This window comes from Echinops telfairi, unplaced genomic scaffold (genome assembly GCF_000313985.2).
Source record: "Echinops telfairi isolate 266 unplaced genomic scaffold, ASM31398v2 ScPeMD7_2010;HRSCAF=2546, whole genome shotgun sequence".
NCBI classification, from domain to species: Eukaryota; Metazoa; Chordata; class Mammalia; order Afrosoricida; family Tenrecidae; genus Echinops; species Echinops telfairi.
In genome coordinates, this window is record NW_022105908.1 from 22439314 (window position 1) to 22450754 (window position 11441).

Genomic DNA, 11441 nt, shown 5'->3' on the forward strand with positions numbered 1-11441 from the left:
AAAAAAAAAAAAGAAAGAAAGAAAATCCCGTGGAGTGGACGTCTGTTCGCACATACATCGGGGGACCAGGTGCCGGACCACAGACTGTACATTTCCTAATGTCCATTTCCTACAGCTCTGCTTCTCTGGAGCACTCTGATACTAACAATATGGAGGGGGAAATGGACATCCGGGTCGATGAGCGAACAGAGAGTAATGAAAACCCACCAGCAATGTCCACCCTGACCTTCGGGATTCCTACCACAGGATGTGGCCCTCCGAGGTGCTCCGCATAGGGGCTTTTTTCCAGAGCCTCGCCACATGGCGCTGCCCATGGTGACACCACGAGGCAAGAAGGGGTCATAATTTGGCATCCGTTTTTGCTTATCTATGGGGCATATAGCCTATGCTATCTAAGGGTGTATTTGGGGGCACTGCCTACTGTTCCTTTATCAAAGGGTTTCTTAAAAGATTAAAAAGCAAACGGACCCAACAACCTTGAGAATCAGAGGAGCTCACGAAACAGTCTCTACCCACCTTCCCCCCAGGACAGTGGTGACAGGTCTGGGGGAGGTATGGGGGCGGGAGTGGGGACACCACCGCAGGGAAGATTTTCAAGTTGTTCTGTGAATAGCATCGTGCCTTCTGTTTCCCCAGTCTGCCAACACCAACTCAGAATGTTGGCAGGCCATCTAAACCACCAGCTTCATTCAAAAAGCGTAAAATGCTGATGCGTACCCTGCGAGCTGGGTGGCTAGACAAAAGCACGGCACCCTGAAAGAGGGTGGGTTATCTGGCTGGGGTTGAGGGAGTCTCATGGGTCGGATTTCTCTTATGCACGGCTTCCTGTCCCTGGGTTTGTAATGTAGGGGGAAAAATGTTGGGTTGAAGTGTTTACTGTGCTTGGGCTATTTTTCCCACCTTGCAGGGATAGGTCTGTTTTCCAATTGGAAAAGGGGCCTGGAAACCCTCTCATGGGATTCGGCGACTTGTCCACTGAGGGGATTGGTCGGTTCATGGCCCATGCCTTGAAATTGACAAGGAGTTTGCTTCTGTAGGTGACTCATCCCACTGAGGCGTCTGCAGAGAGCAGAGCAGGGAACCCCATGACCAGGAAGAGTCTGGCGTGTGGAGTGGCTTGAACGCAGAGTTCCTGTATGGGCACCCTCCTAGGAGAGCTGTAGTCTGGGTCAAGGGGTGCACTGCTCACCATAGCGAGAGGCCTTGAAGGGGCCTGGCAGCCGAGCTGGTGACTGCGAGGCTCAGAAGGGACCCCGTGGCAGAGACGGTCACTCGTGGCTCCCTGGGCTGAGAGGGCCGGCATGGTCCGAAAGCCTGTGTAGCTGAGCAAACTGCTGCACTGGCTCTGAGCCGGGCCAGTAACGGCTGAGAAGCCATCATGGAGGCCGTGGGTGGCACAGGCCATCAGATGCTTGATGAGTAGCGGAAAGGTTGGCAGTTCAAATCTACCCAGAGGCACTGTGGAAGACAGGCCTGGCAATCTCGCTCCCAAAGTCCCCAGCGTTGACAGTCCGGTGGGCCCCGGTCTACTGGGACACGGAGGGGTGCCACAAGTTGGAGTTTGCTTAAGGGCGCGTCACAACAGCGGCAACAGGAGAGCTGCAGCGAAGGACCACCGGCTGGGCCGCCTAAAGGAAGAGAAATTCCTTGTCTTACAATTCTGTGGTCTCCGTGTCTGAACTCAAGGTGTCGTCAGGGCCATCTTCTCTCCAAAGGCTCGAGGGAAAGATCCATGCTGCTCTCTGCCCGTTTCTGGTAGCCTCAGGCATCCCTTGGCTCGCCACTGCACCATAACGCTGACGTCACATGGCCAAGTTCCTTCAGTCTGCCTTTCTGCATCTCTTCTCCGCGGATATAAGGACCCTACCCCGGTTGGAGTAGGACTCATCCTGCTCTGGTGTGACACCCTAACCTTCTCCTCCTCTCCCCCCCAGTACCTGGCAACATCTTCAAAGATGCGATTTCCAAGCAAGGCAGTGCATTCAGAGGCCCTCAGCATAAAACTGTGCAGGATGCAGTCCAACTCCCAGCACCCCGGCCGGCGATGTGGTCCCTGAAACAATGGGAACGAAGATGCAGAAAAGAGAGGGGAGATGAGGGACGGGAAAGGCCGCAGAGAGGAGAGGTCGAGAGGGGGATTGATAAGACCCTGAGGAGAGGCCAGTGCTCAGGAGTCAGAGAGATGGATGGAGACCAAGTGGGGGTGGGGGGCCGGGGGGTCAGGGAGCTGGAGGGGAGGCAGGGAGAATGGTGCCCGGGGAGTCAAGTCAGGAAAAAGGAGGAAGTGGTTTAATAGTCGGAGAGTCCCAGCTGCGGGGGCCGAGGAGAAGGCAGGCGCTCCACCTCTGGCTGACCCGGCTGGGTGGGTGATAGGGGGGACCTTGGAGAGTTGGGGAGGAAGGAAGACGACAGCTCGGTGCATTTGCCCAGGGTGGGCACTGTCCCCAACCCAGGGGTCTTCCATGAAGATCCACTCCAGGGTTCTAGAGACAATTTCTTTATGTGGCAAGTTATTTTTGCTGTTCACCCACGTGGTCATGCCTGGTAATTATAGGGTGAAAGGAATTAAGAGAGACATAATTTCTCCCCATCAAAGCCCGACTGCTCCACATCTCCACCCCGCGCAGCCAGGCTTTCTGCTTTCACGGGTGCCGCTTTGATTTCAGTCACGTCAGAGAGGAATTTGAAACACTTTCAGAGTGATTAAAGAGAGGAAGCGATCGCAAATTTGGGCTAAATCCAATAATCGTATTAACTGTTTATGGCCAGGAGGCTTCCAGCAGGGGAGTCCTTGCGCTGGCTGGTGGGTAGGCATGGGGCCGGCAGGTAGGTGGCGGCAGTGAGGGCAGAGGTAGGGATGGCTGTGGAGACAGAGGTGCAGGTGGAGGGGTGGGGCAGGTATGGCTGAGGGTGGGAGTGGTAACTATTACTGTCTTGCTGTCGTTCATTGACCTTGAGTTGGTGGGGACTCATGGGGACCTTGCACACTATAGGATGTCATCTTCAAGCAGCCTGTGGGTGTGCTGGGCTCCCTGTCGACGTTACTGTTAGAGACGGAGCAAAACTCACGGCCGTTAGGTTGCTTCTGGCTGGTGTGTGTCACAGTGTGGATTCAAAAGTCAAAGGGCTTTCATTATTGTTTTGGTTGAAGTCTTTATAGAAGCAGACCACAGTGCTGGTGGAGGGGTTTGAACCACCAACCTGTAGGCTAGTAGTCAAGCACCAACTGTTGGTATCGCCTAGGAACCTTGGCGCTTGTTATTAAGGGTTCCATTTAGGGAGGATTTGCCATTCGCCAGATGTTGTCTTTTCTAACATTCCCTGCAGCCACCTGGGGTGGGAAGTTAGGCCCCATCGAATTGGTTCTGACCCATAGCGACCCTGTGCACAACAGAAGCAAACACTGCCCGGCCCTACGCCGGCCTCTCAGTTGTCCACAGTGTTGGAGCCACTGTGTTATTTCCCCTTGCTGACGGCCTTCCTCTTCCTCATTGAGGGGTGGGAGAGGTAGGGTCTTCACCATATGGAAACCTAGGTCCAGAGATGTTCTGGTTTTTGTTGAGCATCCACACCTGGAGAGTGGCAGTTTGGGGATGGATTTAGTCCTGTTCACTTTATAAGAACCCCAGCGTTTAGCCTCACAGTGTAGAGTCTAGGTGTGCTTGCTCTGACATCCCAGCAAAACTGCCCTGCAAGTCTGAATACGGACTAAATGCACTCTCTTCCAGCTTGGAAGTTTAAAATGGTTCACAGGACTGCGTTCCTCCTGGGTACTCAAGGGGGAGAATCCAGTCCCTTGCCTTTTCCAGCTCCTAGAAACCAACCACATTCCTTGACTTGTGGTCCCACACCCTTCTGATCTCTGCTTCGGTCTGCACACCATCTTCTCTGCAAAGCATGCTTTTCCGAACGAGCATCTCCTACGTTCAGAGGCTTCTAGAACCTGAATACACTGAGATTGCTTCAAATCATCAAGGCCTTCTCTCGATGTATCACTTTCTGGCATGTCATTGTCCAGGCTCAGAGTGGCGGGGCAGGACAGTGTTCAATCTCTCAGCTGACCAAGGTGATGGGATTGCCTCATGCCATGGTGGTGGTTGTTAGGTGCCAGCGAGCCAGTTCCAACCCGAAGTGACCCTATGTCAACCCAGAGTGACTGAGCAAAACACTGCCCGGTCCCGTGCCATCCTCACAAGTGTTCCTAGAGTGGAGCGCATGTGTGTCCATCCATCTCGTCGAGGGCCGCCCTCTTTCACTGCCCCTCCACTTTACCACGCATGATGTCCTTCTCCAGGGACTGGTCTCTCCTGACAACAGATCCAAAGTATGTCAGACGAAGTTGTATCATTTTATTAGAAAGGAGGCCCTAGTCTCAGAACCCCACAGTTTTACTCTCTTCTATAGGCTCACTATGAGTTGGAATTGATTGGATGGCCGTATGTTTTGAGGGTTTTTTGGTAATTCAATATATCCCCCCATTCTGGGTCTCTCACCTGCAGAGCCTGAGATGGGGGAGACCCTCTTGTGGGGGGGCCGCTATGACATCCCCCTTGCCCTCTGACCGCGATGCTCTGCCTCACAGATGATCTTTTGGGGTCGCTTGTCTTTCCAAGAAATCCTCCTGGGCATGTTTCCTTTCGGACTTCTCTGAGCTGCCTCACCTCTGCTTCCTGCAATACTGCCACCGACGAATTCAGCTCACCACGAGATGTTTTCAGACATAGGAGACACACGCCCACTGGGTCCCTTCTGTCCCAGGGGGATACTTAGCAAGTCTTTTGGAAGCCCCCTTCATTCGCCAGCCAGCCCCGTCCCTCTCCCAAGTCCTCTCCGGGGTCTCCATGTCCAGTTCTATCTGTGCCGGGAGGACCCTGAGTTCAGGGGTGAATGGGTGTTTTCCCTGCAGCCGCAGCCCTTTGTCCTGTTCTCGGTCAGGCGCGCCTCCTGTGCGGCCTGCTTTCTGCTGGACACCGCGTTTGTGTGGGGAGATGAGACATTTCCTGTCAGCTCCGCTGTGCTTCTCTGAGCCGGCTGTTGGCATGAGCCGTTCATTAAGACTGCCTATTAGCTCAGATTCCCTTCGGTTACCCTGCACCGGTCATTCCCGTGCTGGAGGACCAGAACCTTGGCTTTTGGAGGCAGGGAACTCAGAGGCTCTGTCCACACGGGCCCCTTCAGATGAGGGGGGCGAAGCTGAGTGGTGGTGGGATGCGGCCGGCACTGGTGTCAACCAGAGGGATGGCTTCGGCAATCACAGGGTGCCTGTGGACAGTGATGATATCTGCAGGAAACCACGCAAGGAAATGAAGTGTGACTGTATCATGTTAGGCAAATGTAAAGGCTTGTTATTTCAACTAGGTCTGATCTCTGCTTCCCAGCTTAGGAGAAGTAACCCTGGAGGTCAATTCTAAATTGCCTGTTTTATGCTTCTGTGAACCCGAGTACAATCTAAGAACACTCTCGGCGGAAGAACTAGCTCCTGGGGGCCAGACATCTGGGCCTCTTCATTGTTCCCCACCATTAAGCCCCTTTGAGGGGTGGCCTGGCAGGTGGCCCACAGTAGGATACCTTCCATCTTTCACCGGTGACAGGAAGAGAGGCTGATCGCCCCCTACAGGAGCCGGGAGGGCTCATGCCACCTTTCCCCTGCTGTTCCTGATACTCGCTGGACTGGCGGTCACTGGCGGTTCATGTCGTGGCCTTCCCTTCCCTGGCAGGCCCACTCACTTCCAAGTCCCAGGAGGAGCCAGTGACCTCTGACCCCTCTGCCTCCACATGGAAGTCTTTTTCTCTGTGCTGCCCCAGCGCTCTGGTCATCTGTTTACCCTGACACTTCCCAGGGGGGTGTGTTTGGGTTTTGTGTGTATGTTTCTCCTCTCCAGCTGTGAGCAGCTCCAGACGCAGAGAAGAAGCTGCAGGCAATCCCTGCAGAAGATGTGCAGCCCAGAGGAGAGAGAAGACAATCCTCTCCCTCCCTACCAGGGACCCAAAGGACCTAACCCAGACTCCCAGGGGTGGCGGAGATGCAGCCCTACCATGGGGTTTCTGTGGCAACACCAGGTGCCAGTGTGCTGGGCCATGGCTGGGAGGTGATTTGCTGGAGGCTGCTCTTCTCTGCCTGCTTCGAGCCTCCACCCACCTCCTCACCGCTGCACTTGGCTGGTGCGGAAGCAAAGGTCCAAGCTCTTGAGTTGACCGCCTCAAGTAGGCAACAGGGGCTCCTGGATTTGGAATGTTCTGGCAGGGGAAGGCTGTCCAGTCATCCAAATGATGAGCTGACTCTTTTCTATAAATGAATTGCTTCTATTCATTTGGGAAGTTTGTTCCAAAGGGCCAAGTCGGACAAGGACAGCTGCCAGGGTAGAGCTGGGTTTGGGTTCATGGATGGTAGGATCGAATAACCACAGTGGGCTTTGGAGAGGAAGTCCAAAAATGGGTTCTTGCACTGACTGGCCTTGTGGCCTTGAGCAATTCGGTTTTCCCTCGGAGCCCCGGCTTCCCTCTGTGCAGAGTGCCATGATGAAGCGTGTGGACTTGTAAGCCATGGTGCCTGAGGGCAGAGCCCAGATTGCTGCTTTTGGGCAGTGTGACCTTGGGCTGCCTCATTTCTTCTGTAAACTAGACTTAATAATGAATCTAACCCCTTGGCTTGCAGCGGGGACTCAGTCAGTTAATACCAGGGGAAAGTGGAAGTAGAGATCATGGAGTTTGCCCGTGGACATTGCGTGGCATGCACCCCACCCCCTTTTCTATACACACACATATAAAGTGCTTACAACAGTGCCTGGTGTCCAGCAAGTGCTATACAATGTTTACTGGAGGTGATGTTGGCCATCACTCGTGGGCTAAGCATTGAGCTGAGAAGCACCGAACTGCTAACCACGTCATCAGTGGTTTGAATCCACCAGCTGCTTTTCTGGAGAAAGACGAGGCAATCTACTCCTGGGAAGATGGGATGTCTCCCAAACCAGAAGGGGCAGTTATATTCTGTCCTAGGAGGAGGTCGCAGTACTCAGGATGGACTCGATGGTAGTGGGTTTGTTTGTGGTTTATGGTTGCTGCTTCCTCCCGAGGGGATTCTAGCCCATGGTGACTCTTGTGTGCTCCAGACCTCTGCGTGGGTGCCAACCGCCAGCCTTGCAGCCAGTAGCTGAGTGCTTACCTGTGGGCACCACTGAGAGGCTCATCCTGATGGTTGGACTGGCTCACACGTAGGTCTTCGGACTGGTGGTAGTCCATGAAAGGAGCCTTCACCAGCGCGTCCAACTGAGACTAAGGTGCCCTGAGCTACCTGGGTGAAGTTTTCAACAGCCCTCTTCTTGGGAAGGTTGCTCTTCCCCCACTCTTGTAGTGTTAGGAGGCCATTTAAAAGGGAGATTGTAACGATTCCAGATGGTTAGTGGTTTCTGCTTGCATGTCCTATCTAGAGAAATATGCTGCTGCCCAGGCTGAGGGTCTTAGACACGCTTTACCCTAGTGTACTCACTCTGTGGAAGAGAAAGCCACTGCTCAGAGGGCACGTGGCTCACCCAAGGTCATGAAATAATCTCTCACCCCAAGGATCACAGGGGTAGACCCTGTTGTTTGGTTAGGCTTAAAGTGACTACCTCCCAAGCAAACGAGATAAATGACTGGGACAACCAAGGGAAACCAGGAGTACATGGTAGAAGATCTAACCGGGAGGGCTGGTGTACATCCAACTAACTCCATTGAAACCCTTGAGCTGCCTCCAGGTCATGGTGAACCTGGGTGTAAGGGAACGAACTGTTGTCTGCTCCTACACTAACTTCATGATCGTTGGCCTCCTCAAGTCCAATGTCAAGTCAATGGTCACTGTGTGTTTGGAGCGCCTTCCAACCTCGGAGGCTCCTCTTCTGGCACTAGATCAAACAGGCTTTGATTGTGACCCAGAGCGATTTCCTGGGAAGTTTTAGAAATAGATCACGATGTCTTTCTCCCTGATCTTAGTCGGCAAGCGCCGCTGAAACTGTCCACTGTGGGTGACTCTGCTGGTGAATGACTGGTATCACAGCTCCCAGGATCATAGAACCCAAGATACCACAGACCAATAGCCTGACAGATGCTGGGGGAGACATCCCTTTCCCAGTTTATGCATTCTTTGGATGAAGGGGTCATTGCTCAGAAGGCAAGTGTCTTGACCAAGGTCATGGGATAGAGTTTCTACCCATCAAGAATCTGAGAAGAATGGATGCATTTGAAATATCGGGCTGGCGAAGCACAGCCAGAATGCTCCTTAGAGGCAAGGCTAGCAAGACTTCATCTCACATCGGAGAAGAGCATCATGCTCAGTAGATGGGCAGAGGCTGCAACGGTGGGCTGAACCATAGGAACAATTGTGAGGATGGTGCAGGACGAGACTGGACAGTGCTCTGCTCTGTTGTACTTGGCACTGCTCTGAATTGGAGCCGATTCAACGGCACCTTAACAACAGCCACAGCGAGAGTCAGAGTCAGAGGGGCTGGTCCGAGTCTGTGTGTTGGTCTAAAGAGGTTATCTCCAAAGGGAAATAACCAAGCACAGTCCTCCTCAAACGGGCTGTAGTGCAAGCACGGGAAAGCACACACGCTTAGTTCAACTTCACTGAAAACCTAGTGATGTCGAGTGGCTGCAGCAAATACCACCAATACTCATGTCTCTTCACGGGGGTGGGTGGGGCCTCCCGTCCTTCCTACCCCCCGAACATTCCCTGTGCTCCTACGAAGCACCAGGCACTGTGCTGAGTAAGCACTTCCCCTGGGTTAACTCATTCTCTCCCCAGCAAGGCGGGGTAGGTATGAATGACCCATCATGCAGAACAAAGAACTGACTTGGAGAAGGGAGGGGACCTGTTGAGGGCCACACTTTGTTGGCGACAAACCATGAGAACCCCAGGGTTGAGCCTAAAGGTGGGGGCTGAGCGTGTGCACAGCTCATTAAGCGCATACTCACATGTGTGATGACTTGATCCAGGGCAGCAGGGAGAGCCTTCTTCTGATCACCTCCAAACCTCAGTCCTAGCCTAGCATGGTGCTGCTGCTCCCTGAATACTTTCGGAAGGAAGGAAGGAAGGAATCTGTTAAGAATCACCCAGGGAAGCTTGTGAAGTAGCCAGAATCTAGCCCTGAGCCTAGATTTCAGGAGCTTGGGGGGTGGGGGCATACTTGTTAAACAAACATTGGGTGACTCTGTTGCCTGGGACCCTCCCCAATTGCCCTTGGTGAAACCCAACCATGGGGAAGCATGCAGGGCTGGGGGGAGGTTGGTGCTTTATTCTGGGGGCCATGGGGGACCACGTCAGCTCGACGAGGAGGGAATGGGAAGTCACCTGGGACTGTGGCCCCGCTGTGTGTTGTCAGAAAGACTGAAAGCGAGCGGGAGAGACGCATGCATGCAGGCACCCATGGCAGCACTGGCAGGCGAGGTGTGGGGCAGTTTGTTCACTAGCAGCCTTCACTGTGGCCTGACAGCGGGCGGGCCATTAGGGGCTCTCTGCCCTTCAGGATGGCTTGTTAGCACACTTCAAGCCTTTGCTGGAGCCTCTCCTTGCCCTAATTGGACCTTTACTTTGTTGTGTTTCCCGGCTCCAGAGCTTGTTAGCTGTCATGCGAGGCCGTGCATTTGCTGAATGGGCCAAGGAGGCTCATTTCTCATAGGCGTCCCCGCTGCGTGAACACCCCGTGGAAGGACACCACTGATACAGGAATTTGCTGTATTGTAGAGGAGAGGGAGGAGCAGGAGTTCAGCCTGGAGATGGGGTTCGGGACAAAGCAGAGGTTGCACCCCCACCCACCCCGACCTTGCGACAGGCTTCAGATTGATTCAGGGCTCAGTGCCCCAGTGTCTTTATAGCCCCAGGCGTGGGTGCAAATGGCTAACATGCTCGGTTGTTAAGCAAAAAGCTGGCAATTCAAATCCACCCATAGTTGCCGTGGAGGAGTGACTTGGTGACCTACAACCAAGAGAAAAGTCACTGAACACCCTACAGAGCACAGTTCTATGCGGACACACCTGGGCACACACATGTTGCCCCCATGTCACAGTGGCAATGCCTTGCATTTGTGCCACCCCTTCCCTGGAGAGTCAACATGTATGACTTTGTTTATTCTGTTGTTGCTGTTGAGCATACACAGCCAAACACACGCTCATACTGTTGCTCCCTGGACCATGTGTGACATTGATGATCATCCTGGAGTGGCATGAGATGCCCACTCTCCTTTTTTGAGCTGTTCCTTCCTCGTTAACTTAACCTCAGTGCCCCTTAGGGCTCTTGTCTGCCTTTGTGAGTTGCTGCCATCAATTTGCGCTCATATAGACACCTCTTCAAAGGGTAAAATGCTTAAGGCAGACAATTTCTCTGCGGGCTGTGCTCACCTATCGCTTGGTGTTAGGAAGATCTCTGGGGGCATTTGGGGTTTCAGGCTTAAAGATCATCTCTGGGCAATGGTTTTAGGGGTTCATTCCACCTTCATGACGTCAGGAAGTGTGGCGTTCATAAGAATTTGAAATTCTGCTCTGCAGTTCCACACCCTCCCCCACCCGGCTTGGAGTCAGGATCCTTCTACACAACCTTTGATCAGGATGTTCAGTAACGGGCACCATCCAGTTCTTCTGGTCTCATGGCAGCTGTTCCTGGAGGCAAACAGCTCCACAGTCCATATCCTCCTCCTCTTGCAGATTCTCCAGGTGAAAAGAGACCAATTGTGTTTTGGGTGACCCCTTGCAGGCGTTTAAGGTCCCAACACTATGCAGCCAAGTAGGAGGTAGACTAGAAGCCTTAAATATGTTAGTAGGTCAATGAAACCAGGGCCCTCAACCTCCAAACCAGGTAACCAAATCCCATGAGATTTTTGTTTCTACATAAGACTCCTCGATCGCTACACCCTCTCTCTGCCCCTCTCGCTTTGGGCTTGTTGTGAAGCTATCCTTGGACAATTCAACGTTTCACAGGTTTGTAACTAACTTATTGACAGCAAGGATAACAATGATCTATGCCATTCTCTCTTTAGGCAATGTGATATTTCCATCACGGTTAACACCCCCTTTTGCTCTCCCTCTTGCCCTTGGTAACAAGTAAGAAACTTTGGCCTCTAGACATTTGCCTTTTCTGGCCTTTTATGTAATATAATATTTGTCCTTTGGCGACTGACTTTTAAAAAAAATTATTTTATTGAGGGCTCGTACAATTCTTATTACAGTCCATACATCCATCCATTGAGTCAAGCCCATATGTACATTTGTTGCCCTCATCAATCTCAAAACATTTGCCCTCTACTTTCCCCCTCCCTCCCCACTCCTTCCTCCCTCATGAACCCTTCATAATTAATAAATTATTATAGTTTTGTCATAAGTTACACTGTCCGATGTCTCCCTCTGCCCTCTTCTCTGCTGTCCATCCCCCAGGGAGGAGGCTATACTTAGATTCTTGTAATTGGTTCCCCCCT